General features: G+C 44.0%; 1 protein-coding gene and 1 non-coding gene across 2 annotated transcripts in view; both read left to right on the top strand.

Moving 5' to 3' along the window:
• Positions 1–12,420, top strand: part of pknox2 (pbx/knotted 1 homeobox 2) — a 425,919-nt gene that overhangs the window by 132,708 nt on the left and 280,791 nt on the right. The gene's annotated exons all lie outside the window — the stretch shown is intronic.
• LOC144480078 (U2 spliceosomal RNA) lies at positions 5,177–5,368 on the top strand. The gene has a single exon (XR_013495614.1). It is a non-coding gene; the product is annotated as a U2 spliceosomal RNA (small nuclear RNA).

Raw genomic sequence — 12,420 nt, 5'->3', positions numbered from 1 at the left:
CTCCCTCATGGACTCTGCTCAGCAACGCCAAATGGCCGGGTCTCGGAAAACAGTGATTAAGTGGACCTTAGTGAGAGCCCATGCTTGGCCGTCCAACATGCCTCAACTTGATGCACTGAGTCACCACATTGTCAGCTGTGCAGAGTAATTAAACAGTAGTTAAAGTGTACAGAACAGGTGCTGGGATCAAATAGCCGGCCCCTTAGCCTGACTGCATCAACGTGGTTGCTGACTTGCATCCTATGAGTTGTTGATATTGGTGTTTATTGCTGTGTTTTTAAAAACTATTTCTGAGTTACACATTCTTGCCTTTTGGAAACTATGACTCTGTCATTTAGTTGTGGGAGTTATAACAAGCTCAACTGAGCCTGGAATTTATCATTGCGTTACCTCAACTATATCGCAGGGATAGAGAATTTTCTTGCTTAGCTTCTAATGGACTTTGCCGTCTTTGGCTTTGCTTGTCTGTTAATGGGTCCTAGCCCTTTGTTAGCATTATCCTATGGATAAGGACTTTGTGCTTTAATTGCTAATGCCCTTTGCACCTAGATATCTGGGACTGCCTGTGGTGGTGCTCCCTATAACTGAGAGCGCACACATTTGTTGGCTCTTTCTACAGTTCCTCAATATGTTCAAACTATCAAAGATATCAAATATTGTAGAGTTGCAATTACACTGGAGAATAGTCAATTTTACCATGTTTCCTGAACACCAATCCCATCTTCTCGAGTAGTTAAGTAATTGGTGATTAGTTAGCAGCTAAGTGTAAAAGTGGTGTTTTTAAGATTCTGGAATAAAGCAGACTGATTGTGACCAGATTGATCCTGATTGTCAATGTGCCACTTGGCTTTCCGAGCAGATCTGGCGCAGCTGTTTTCTTCATCATTGACTTTCTCTTGCTAGTCTGTATCTCTTTCGGGCGCTGTCTTTTCTCATGAGCAAAATTAACTTGAATGTTTTGGGCAAAATCAAAAATAGTTGAGCATATACACAGACAGTCCTGCGTGACTGAGCACCATCCATTGCCTGGAACCTGGTACTGTACCCTGCTGCTTCTACACTATCGGGCCAGGTCAGATCGACCTCTTGTATTAGCAACTCAAATCTTCTCTTCCATTCCCAGTTGTTTCCTTCTCTTCTCTTGAAGGTGCTACTTGTGTTAAAATATGACTCCATTAACACTGCCAGCCCTTTAAGATCTCAACTTAAGTGGTGATTCTTTAGGTTCCACGACACATAGAAGTCCACAGAGTGAGGCCATTTGGCCCAACGTGTCTGCGCTACCCAATTAGTTCCACTCCTCAGTTCTTCCTCCACAGCTCTGTAAACCTTTCCTTTGCTTTTCTTGATGGTTACCGTTGAATCAGCTTGCACCATTCTTTCAGGCAGTGCATTCCAGATCAGGACAACTTGCTGTGCAAATAATATTCTTCTCATCGTTCTGCTGTGCCCCTTCCCCAGATTCTTACACGAGTCGTCTTAAATCTGTGTCATCCGGTTATCTGTCGACCCGCCTGCCAGTGGAAACAATGTCTCATTGTTTCTGTCAATAAATAATGTTTTGAACATTTCCCATTGACCATCTCTGCTCTGAGGACAACAACCTCAGCTTCTCAAGATGCCCCCGTGTAGCAGACATTTCACATCCCTTGTATCATTCTAGTAAATTTCCTTTGCACTCTCTCCAAAGCCCTTGCATTCTTTGCTTAGTGTGGTGTCCAAAATTAGACACAATACTCCAGCTGAGGTCTAAAGAGTGATCTGTAAACATTTAGCAGTTCTGATAAGAGTCATATTAGACTCCCACGCTAACTCTGTTCCTTTCTCCACAAATGATGTCAGACCTGAGTTTTTCCAGCATTTTCTGTTTTTATTTCCAATTTCCAGCATCTGCAGTATTTTACTTTCAATTTAGCAAAACTTATTTGCTTATACTCTACCCCTCTACTTGTAAAGCTCAGAATCCTGCACGATATTTTTAACTGTATTATCAATTTGTCCTAACACCCCCAAAGGTTTGTGTTCCCTCTGCTCCTCCATCCCTTTTATAATTGTGCTATTGAGTTTATATTCCCATATCTCATTCACCCTTCCAACAAAATACAGCATTATATTTTATCTTAATGTTTAATGTTTATTAGTGTCACAAGTAGGTTTACATTAACACTGCAATGAAGTTACTGTGAAAATCCTCTTGTCACCACACTCCGGCGCCTGTTCGGGTAACACTGAGGGAGAATTTAGCATGGTCAATGCACCTAACCAGCACGTCTTTCGGACTGTGGGAGAAAACTGCAGCACCCGGAGGAAACCCACGCAGACACGGGGTGAATGTGCAAACTCCGCACAGTGACCCAAGCCGGGAATCGAACCCTGGCACTGTGAGACAGCAGTGCTAACCACTGCCCATTTCACCAGTCTTTGTCCTTCTGAAGTTTGTTGCTGTCCTTGCTGTTTACTACATCTGCAGATTTAAAAATTACGCCCATTATATCCACATCCAGATCTTTAGATCTATAGTGCTAATCTGACTTCACAGGAATACCACCAAATGCTTCACTCCAGTCTCATAAACTTTTCACTTCTGATCTCTGCCTTCTGCCCCTTTGCCAATTCTGTATCCACAATGTCTCTGCTCCTTTACACTTACAGGTTTCAATATTGCTGACATGGTACGTACAAAATGCCTTTTGAAACTCTACATTCACAACATCAACTGCAGTATCTGCATCAACCTTCTTATATTTAATCAAAGAGCTTAGTCTTTGATTGATTTATTATTGTCACATGTATTAGCATATAGTGAAAAGTATTGTTTCTTGCACACTATGCACGAGCATACCGTTCATAGGGAAGGAAAGGAGAGAGTGCAAAATGTAAAAGCATACAGCGAGAGTGAAAGATAGAATTAGAGGGTATGCTGGGGACAGTTCGCAAGAGATTGCCGTGCTCCAGTCATTGGGCACAAGTCTGTCAGACACAATTTGCATTTAACAAACCTGTGGTGTTTGGCATTTATTAATGCATGTTCTTCCAAGTGAAAATTAACAAAGGTTGGCAAACTATTCACTCATGGAGTGCATCAGCCGTCAAGCTGTAGCCTGACTGCACCCAATGCCCACACATGCACACTTTCAGAATGGGTTTCTGGATTTTCGATTGGCATCAGGAAGCCAGGTTGATGAGACCAGTTGTAGCTTTTATTATTGTCCTGGTGGGGTCAGCTAACCCAAGGCAAAGGAACACACCGTAGGATGTTCCACTTGCATGTGGTTAATCTCCACACTGCATTGTGGCTTTGCTAATTGTTGCTCGTTACCTTGGCATGTCTACAATTATTGGCCATTAAATTTGCAGAAATAGGCCATTCAGCCCAACTGGCTCATGCCAGTGTTCATGCTTTGTACAAGCACCAACCCCACCCCCCCCCCCCCAACTTTCCCCCTCACCCCATCAGCATAATTTTCTATTCCTTTTTCTGTGTTTATCCAGCTTCCCCTCAAATACACCAATGCAAGTTTCCTCAACTACTGTCTGTGTGGTTCATTCTGGGTAATGAAGTTTCTCCTGAGTTTGCTAATGGATTTACCAGTGATTAACTTGTATTTATGGCCCCTTGTACCGGTCTTCTGCACAAGCAGAAATATCTTCACACAGGAAGATGAACGAACATTTGAATAATTCTGATGACCTCTATCAGGTGAAGTGAGTTTCACAGAATCTGCTTCTTTGGAAACACCACTCAAAAAACCCACAGCCTCTACTGCCTTCAAGGATGACAGTAACAGGTATACTGAGACACTACCACATGCAAATTCCCCTCCAAAATCACACATCTGACTAGGAAATATATCGCTGCTCCTTCGTTGTTCTTTAATTGTTTTTTTCTTAATTTGTTCGTGGGCTGTGGGCACTGCTGGTTGGGCCAGCATTTATTACACATCCCTAATTGCCCTTGCCTTTGAACAGACTGGCTTACATGGTCATTTCAGAGGGCAGTTAAGAGTCGACCACATTACTGTGGATCTCTAGTCAGATGTAGGCTAGACCAGGAAAGGATGGCAGATTCCTTTCCCTGAAGGACATTAGTAAACCAGATGGATTTTACAATAATCAACAAAGGTTTCATGGTCATCATTAGAGTTTTATTTCCAGATTTTTGTTGTGGTGGGATTCGAACCCTTGTCACCAGAGCATTACCCTCGGTCTCTGGATTACTAGTCCAGCGACAATGCCACTATACTATTGCCTCCTTTTAAAATCTTGGAGCCTTCTACCTAATGGCAGTTGGAGTTTGTTTACCACACGGTCTCTAGTGGTTCAAGGAGGTGGCTACCAATCACCATCTCGAGGCAATTTAGCTTGGTCATTAACCACATCCCAATTAATAACTCATGATGCGTTCAGTACTGTCAACAGAAAATAGCAGCAGCACCAAGACTCTGGTTGAGGAGGAGGTGACGGTTGTGGGATGTTGGAGGGGGGGAAGGTAGTGAGGTGTGGATGCAGGGTTCCTTACCAGGATAGTGTTCTAGGTTTACGACCAATCTCTGACACCTGTCTGGACTTTACAAGGCATCACAAGTCCAGTGCATGTGGTCATGCACATCCAACAAAGTGACTGGATAGAAAAGAGGATTAGCAAGCCTGCTGATCCCTTTCTGGCCAATAGTCACACTCCAACCACTGTCTTTGCAGAGGTAAGCCCTTGATTGGTCTCTGACCTTTGCCACTGAGCAATTGGAGGAGCTGTAAAAGTTTGATATTTTTACTCTTAACCCCACTGTAGGATTGTTCCAAGTTGAAAGAGTTGATATAGGATATTCCATCCTTTATGGAAATCTAGTTGACCGGTTGATTTATGTTAAATTATTGCAATCGATCTTTGTCTTCCACGGTGAATGCAAATCTATATTTTCCCAGGACTGAAGTGTTAACTTCATGTGGTCGGAAGCTAAGCTCACACGCTAGGAACCCTGCTGGGAAAAGCATCTGTCAGCTACCCCATTAAACACCAGGGACTTGAGCACACCAGAGTTCACTCTGTTACCGAAAGTTTGTATCCCATAAAACTGGAACCAATGAGTGCAGGACTGGGTATATCTGTACTTCATGCACCTGGTGATTGCTTTGTCTCTCTATGTGAACACATATGTGTACATCATCTCTATCCCATATCGCTTCTCGGCCTTTTGGCTAAGATCAAGTGTAGCATCGACATCCTGCACTTGGTTGAAAAGTCATGAGGTTGCACTAAAACTTTATTTGAAGCAATTTTTTAAAGCGGCATCTCAGTCTTTTGGCTAAGATGCAAATGAGATCGAGCCTTGGAGGAGGTGCAATGCCTGCCCAAATCGGCTTGGATCATGTAGATCAAGCCCAAGACAGGAAGTAAGAGGCCTGTCTTGTCAGCTTGGATCGGGAATGTCTCAGTAGCTGAGACTCTCAATTGGACTTCGATTGGAGTAAATTGGATATATAAACAAACAAACAAAAAAATTTCTATCCCATACTGCAGCACCCTGGTGATCTTCCACCCTGGTGTCCAGTCCCACAGTGTGGTGCTCTTTGGCACAGCGTCCTGGTGCACTGCTGCCCTAACACATCAATACTGAAATGTCCATGCCAACTACAAAATGAAAAACTGATTTAGTCTTCGCTGCCTAACTCTTTCCTCCTGCAGAGGTTGAATTTTGCAAGCAGTTGGAGTCTTGGAGTATCTGTCCTAAGTAATGAATCTATGTATACAAACCTAGAAAGTTTTAGTAGACTTTTCAGTTGAGGAGACCATCTGAGCTATGTCTGAGTGTCTTGTCCAACAGCATGCTATTGTTTATCCTCTTTATTTCAGTGAGATTTAATACCTGACATCCCAGAACATCAGTGTTAACCTTGAACTGGAATTCTCAAAGTGCACCCCCAAAGCCAACTTTGCATTTCAACTGAGTTTCTCAGTGAATTAGAACAGTTTTGGTTTTTCTGGGTTACTGTAAGATAATTGTTTGGGTCACAAGGATACCACTATATGCTTCTCTCCAGTATGATAAACCTTTCATCTCTAATCTCTGCCGTCTGCCCCTTAGCCAATGTTGTATCCACACTGTCGTTGCTCCTTTAATCCCACAAGTTTCAATAATGCTGACATGGCACTTACGAAATGTCTTTTAAAACTCCATTCACAACATCAACTGCAGTAACCTGCATCAGCCTTCTGTTAGGGTGGGACAGTGGTTAGCACTGCTGCCTTACAGCGCCAGGGACCCGGGCTCGATTCCCGGCTTGGGTCGCTGTCTGTGTGGAGTCTGCACGTTCTCCCCTTGTCTGCGTGGGTTTCCTCCGGGTGCTCCGGTTTCCTCCCACAGTCCAAAGATGTGCGGCTAAGGTGGAATGGCCATGCTAAATTGCCCCTTAGTGCCAGAGGGAGTAGCTAGGGTAAATACATGGGGTATGGGGATTGGGCCTGGGTTGTAGAGATTCTATGATTTAATCAAAGAGCTTAATCAAATTTGTCAGACATGATTTGCATTTAACAAATCTGTGTTGACTGTCATTTATTAACGCATATTCTTCCAAGTGACCATTACTGAAGATGGCCAGACTATTAAGTAATGGAGTGCATCACGGGCAAATAGTGCAAATGCGTTGAACACAGAGCTACTTTGTGTTCAACTTGAGGTTTTGACCCTGAGCATGCGGCCTGTTCATTGATTGATCTGAGACTCCCAGGTGTCTGAGGAACCAGCTCATTAGTTATTTGAGATTGCTCCCTTCTGCCCACACAACAGTGTGGCAACCGGGCTCACTACGCAATCAATGAAGAGACAAAGCAAGTGACTAAGTTAGAAAATGCATCTGGTAACCCAAACTTGACACTGGTCGTGCTGTCTGTTTCCAACCCATTAGATGTGATCAGTCACATGACCAAACTGAAAGCTCCCCTCATAACTCCCACCCCACACCCACCCACCATAACCCCCACCCCCCACACCCACCACCGCGTCTCCCCAACCCGGCAAAGTAAACTTCAGCTTGGAAGTATTTTTGCTGTGAGTTGGGTGGATGGTGGCAGTGATGATAATGGTGGTCATTATGATTAGTGTTGTGAGGAGTGGAGCTGTGATATTGTGATAATATCCGTTACTATTACAACCCCCTCACAGCCATTTACACAGTCAGATTAAATCCAAACCAAGGAGCTAATTTCCATCAGATCGGAATTAAATGGCTCTGTGTAAACAGGTCTTTAGAGAGGCTGGGAGCTGTGTCGATTTGATAATGATTCCATTAAAACGAGTTGCTGTGGGCACTGGCAGTGGCACCTCGCTGCTTTGCTATCCGAACGTAAACTTTTAAAGCGGTGGGGAGGCTGCGGGAGGCAAGATAATTGGCCGGGCATTTGATTGGGTGATTAGGCCGAGGCTGTGATGGTGATTCAATTTGCATTATTTATTCATATAGTGTCAAATCACTGCTTTTAGACATGTTATGCATTTTACATTAGTCCTATAATGAACTGAAATTAAATGAAATGTATGCATATATTTGAAATGTATTAACATTTGAAGCGTGAAGCTATAATTATCAGTAGTGTTTGTGCCTATGGAAAGAACATCTACTTGCAATTCTGTCTAACGCCCCTTGGCATGGGGGAGGGGGTTCGTTGGGGGTGGATGAAAGCGATGCTAATCATTCTTTTCCAAGATCCGATGCTTAACATGCATAAGAAGATATCTTAATCTAGTGACAGTGGTTAGCATCCTTGTCCACTGCATTCCAACGATTGTGGGCAGCATGGTGGCACAGTGGTTAGCACTGCTGCCTCACAGTGCCAGGGACCCGGGTTCAATTCCGGCCTTGGTGTCTATGTGGAGTTTGCACGTTCTCACATATCTGCGTGGGTTTCCTCCCATAGTCCAGAAATGTAGGTTAGGTTGATTGGCCATGCTCAATTGCCCCTTAGTGTCAGGGGGATTAGCAGGGTAAACATGGGGTTATGGAGATAGGGTCTGGGTGGAACTGATGTCAGTGCTGGTTCGATGGGCTGAATGGCCTCCTTCTGCACTGTAGGGATTCTATGAAATGCCTTCCCATGGCTTGAGCTCACTGTCTAGACTAATGTTTTGATGTTGCTGTTCTCAGGGTAAGACATTCAAAACTGAGGCCCTATTTGTTTCTTCAGATGGAAGTTAAAGATCTACATGGCTTTGTTTGTTTGTTTATTTGGGGAGGGAGGTTGGTGGCAATGACAGGGAAAGAACAAGCGCCTTCTCTCAACACCACCAGAAACAGGTCAGATGATCGCAGCTGTTACTGAGCCACGAGACCGTCACATCTGCCTTTGGACCACTTGCTGCACATCAGTAATTCTCACACTGAAGTACTTTGACAACGTGGTTGTGGTGATTGTCCCTTTAAGGATCAATGTGCAGAGTGAGGGTCACATGACCCGGGGAACCAACCTGGGAGCAGAGTGGGGATCACCCTGGTAGGTGGGGCCGGCTGTACGGAGTGTCATCCTGGGAGCTAATTGCAGCCACAAGACTGCAAGCCTTTGTATAGTTTTAACCTGTAAATAAATGGATTGTGTTTTCCTAAACTGGTGAACAAGTATCTTTACAGTGGTAATACTCTTTATAAATGCAAGCAATTCTTTCTGGCTGCATGCTTTTCCATGCAGTTCCCACACTCGCTGTGCTACCAGCTGGTTACATAATGGGAATGCACCCTGTTTGGCAAATAGCAGCTTTCTTTAAAATGGGTTGGGGTTGCGTTGAATATTTTGGGCAATTGTAATGATGAGGCAATGAAATGTTGATGGTTCAGCCACGTGAACTGTGAAGAATGCCGAGCTCCACAGTCGTAGAATCTGTAATGTATTGAAGAGAGAGCATTATGCTTTAATCCTTCCCTTCCTCTGTACTCCATTGGTTTCTCTTAGTGCTCTGGTGAGGGGTGAGTTAAGGCTTGGCACTTTGTCATCACACTGTTGCATGGAACAGCACGTTGCAGGCTTTATTGCTGATACCATGTAGTGTCACGTTGCTTGGAGGCAGGGGATTGGAAGGATATCTTGCACAATTCCAATTTTGAGACTTGCTGATTGCCAGAGGCCTGAGGGATAGTCAAGGTATCTGGGCCTCACATTAGTGAAAGGACAGCGAATCCTGAAAGGAAATTGGAATGCAGTCACAACATAGTGAGAGATTCCTACGACTAAAAGACAATCAATAGACATGGGTTTAATTATGAGGAGAGATTATACAGATTAGACTCATTTTCTCCAGAATTTAGAAGGTTAAGGGGTGTCTGATCTGAGTCTTCAAGTTACTAACCAGAAAAGACAGGGTAGATAAAGATGCACTATTGGTTGGGCATTCTAAAACTAAGGGGCATAGTCTAAAAATTAGGGCCAGACCATTCAGGAGAGATGCTAGGAAGCACTTCCACAAAGAAAGGGTGGTAGAGGTTTGGAACTCTTCCACAAATGGCAGTTGATATTCAATCAGTTTCTAATTTTAAATCTGAGATGGATAGATTTTTGTTAAGTAATGGTATTGAGGGATAGGGGCCAAAGGCAGATAGGTGGAATTAGGCCACATCAGCCGTGATCTCATTAAATGGCGGAACAGGCTCGATGGGCTGGATGGCCTACTCCTGTTCCTATGACAGATGGGCCAGAATTTGCCAACATGTCAGTCCAAAGATGTGCGGGTTAGGTTGATTGGCCAAGCTAAATTGACCTTTGGTGTCCGGGAAATTAGTAGGGTAAATATATGGGGTTATGGGGATAGGGTCCAGGTGGAATTGTTGTCGGTGCAGGCTTGATGGGCCGAATGGCCTCCTTCTGCGCTGTAGGGATTCTATGATTTGTAGTGTAAAATTGAGCAAGTAAATAGCATTGAAAAGTAATCCTGGAACACCTTGTTAAGTAAAATCATGACAGTCAAAGGGACACGGGTTCCAGTTGCATTAAAGCAGGGGAGGCAGTGGCATAGTGGTATTATCACTCGGCAACTAATCCAGAAGCCTCAGGGTAATACTCTGGGGACCCAGGTTCAAATCCCACCATGGCAGATGGTGAAATTTGAATTTGATAAAAATTGGAATTAAAAGTCCAATGATGACCATGAAAACATTGTTGAGTGTCGGACAAACCCATTTGGTTCACTAATGTCCTTTTAGGGAAGAAAATTTGTCATCCTTACCTGGTCTGGCCTATATGTGATTCCAGACCCATAGCAATGTGGTTGACTTTTAAATGCCCTTGAGGTGGGCAATAAATGCTGACCCAGCCAGCAATGACTAAACAAAATTTGGAATGATGTCAGGAATACTTCAGTAGCAGTGATCATAGAAATGAATCATAGAAACCCTACAGTGCAGAAGGAGGCCATTCGGCCCATCGAGTCTGCACCGACCACAATCCCACCCAGGCCCTACCCCTACCCCCACCCCCACATATTTACCCGCTAATCTACGCATCTCAGGACTCTAAGGGGCAATTTTTTTTTTTTAACCTGGCCAATCAACCTAACCCGCACATCTTTGGACTGTGGGAGGAAACCGGAACACCCGGAGGAAACCCACGCAGACACGAGGAGAATGTGCAAACTCCACACAGACAGTGACCCGAGCCGGGAATCGAACCCTGGAGCTGTGAAGCAGCAATGCTAACCACTGTGCTACCGTGCCGCCCCAAAAGGACATTAGTGAACCAAATGGGTTTGTCCGACACTCAACAATGTTTTCATGGTCATCATTGGACTTTTAATTCCAATTTTTATCAAATTCAAATTTCACCATCTGCCATGGTGGGATTTGAACCTGGGTCCCCAGAGTATTACCCTGAGGCTTCTGGATTAGATGCCGAGTGATAATACCACTATGCCACTGCCTCCCCTGATGAACATAGAATTGTCACCTGAGTGGGTTAGTGAAAGCAAAGAACATGAAAAGAGTTTTATTCAATAAACAGGTGGATGCTGTGATGGTGAGGGGATTGTATATTTGATGGGTTAGGATGGAATAAATTACCAAACTAATTCAAATCATTAATTTATACTCCACCTTTTAACATAATTAAACAAAAGGTACTTCACAGGAACTTCGACACCAAGCCACATAAGTTGATATAAGCCAGATATCCAAAAGCTTGGTTATTGAAGCTGGTTGGACAATTTCCTTCAAATAGAAGGAAGAGGTAAAGGGGCAGAGTGGATTACAGAAAGCATGGAGGAACAACTAAACTAGGGATCCCCAAGACCAGGATTATAGAATCTATAGAATCCCTACAATACAGAAAGAGGCCATTCAGTCCATCAAGTCTGCACTGACCACAATCCCACCCAGGCCCTAATCCCGTAACCCCACATATTTACCCTCTAATCCCCCTACACTAGGGGCAATTTAGCATGGCCAATCAACCTAACCCACATATCTTTGGACTGTGGGAGGAAACTGGAGCACCCGGAGGAAACCCACGCAAACACGGGGAGAACGTGCAAACTCCACACAGACAGTGACCAGAGGATGGAATTGAGCCCAGGTCCCTGGCGCTGTGAGGCAGCAGTGCCAGACGCTGTGAGGCAGCAGTGCTAACCACTGTGCCACCATGCCACCCCATGGGATTGGGGAAACTGAGATGTCAGATGGTTATATAGCTGGGGAGGAGGCAGCATAGATAGGGAGGGGCATGGCCAAGGAGGGATTTGAAAGCGAGCATGAGAATTTTAAAATTGAGACTTTCCTGGACTGGAGCCATTGTGGGTCAGTGAGCACTGGAATGATGGATGGACAGGATTTGATGCAAATTAGGGTATGATCATCATTGCTTAAGTTCAAGTCAATGGAGGGTTCAAGGTGGAAGGCCAACCCAGGAGAGCATTGAAATAGTTTAATGTCCATCTGGGCAATTGTATTTAAAAGAACTTTCTGTGAAATAAAAAAACGTTCCATGCGAATAATTATCCTTGCACAGTATCAGTCTGTGATTACAATTGATGGAATCTTCTGTGGGACAAGTGGACTCTGAGATTTGATTTAATGCAAAGGTTATATTGAAGGACTTCAAAACTCTCAAAACAAAACTGCTTCCAGAATAAGACCAGGCCCTGGCCTCAATGCCTCAGTGAGAGTGCGCTATGTGCTGGCAGTTGAAATAGCACAGACACCTGATGTGTCAGACTGTGTAAAATGAGCTCTTCAATGTTGGATTAGTCATTTTAACGTTTTATGGATGTGATTATGTTAACTACAAATTGGCACCCACTTTGAATGCTGTTCTTGGGAAAGCTGCTGGCTGCTTTTTCTTAAAGCAGGGAACGAATAAAAAGAAATGCCTGGGACTCTCCGAATTTTACTTCTGGAGTCCTGAGAACTTGTGAACTTTCAGCCCTTTTATTAGCCCCAGAGTTCTGAGGT

Source organism: Mustelus asterias, chromosome 27, assembly GCF_964213995.1.
Source record: "Mustelus asterias chromosome 27, sMusAst1.hap1.1, whole genome shotgun sequence".
In the NCBI taxonomy this organism is placed as follows: domain Eukaryota; kingdom Metazoa; phylum Chordata; class Chondrichthyes; order Carcharhiniformes; family Triakidae; genus Mustelus; species Mustelus asterias.
This window is presented reverse-complemented; position numbering and strand designations above follow the sequence as displayed.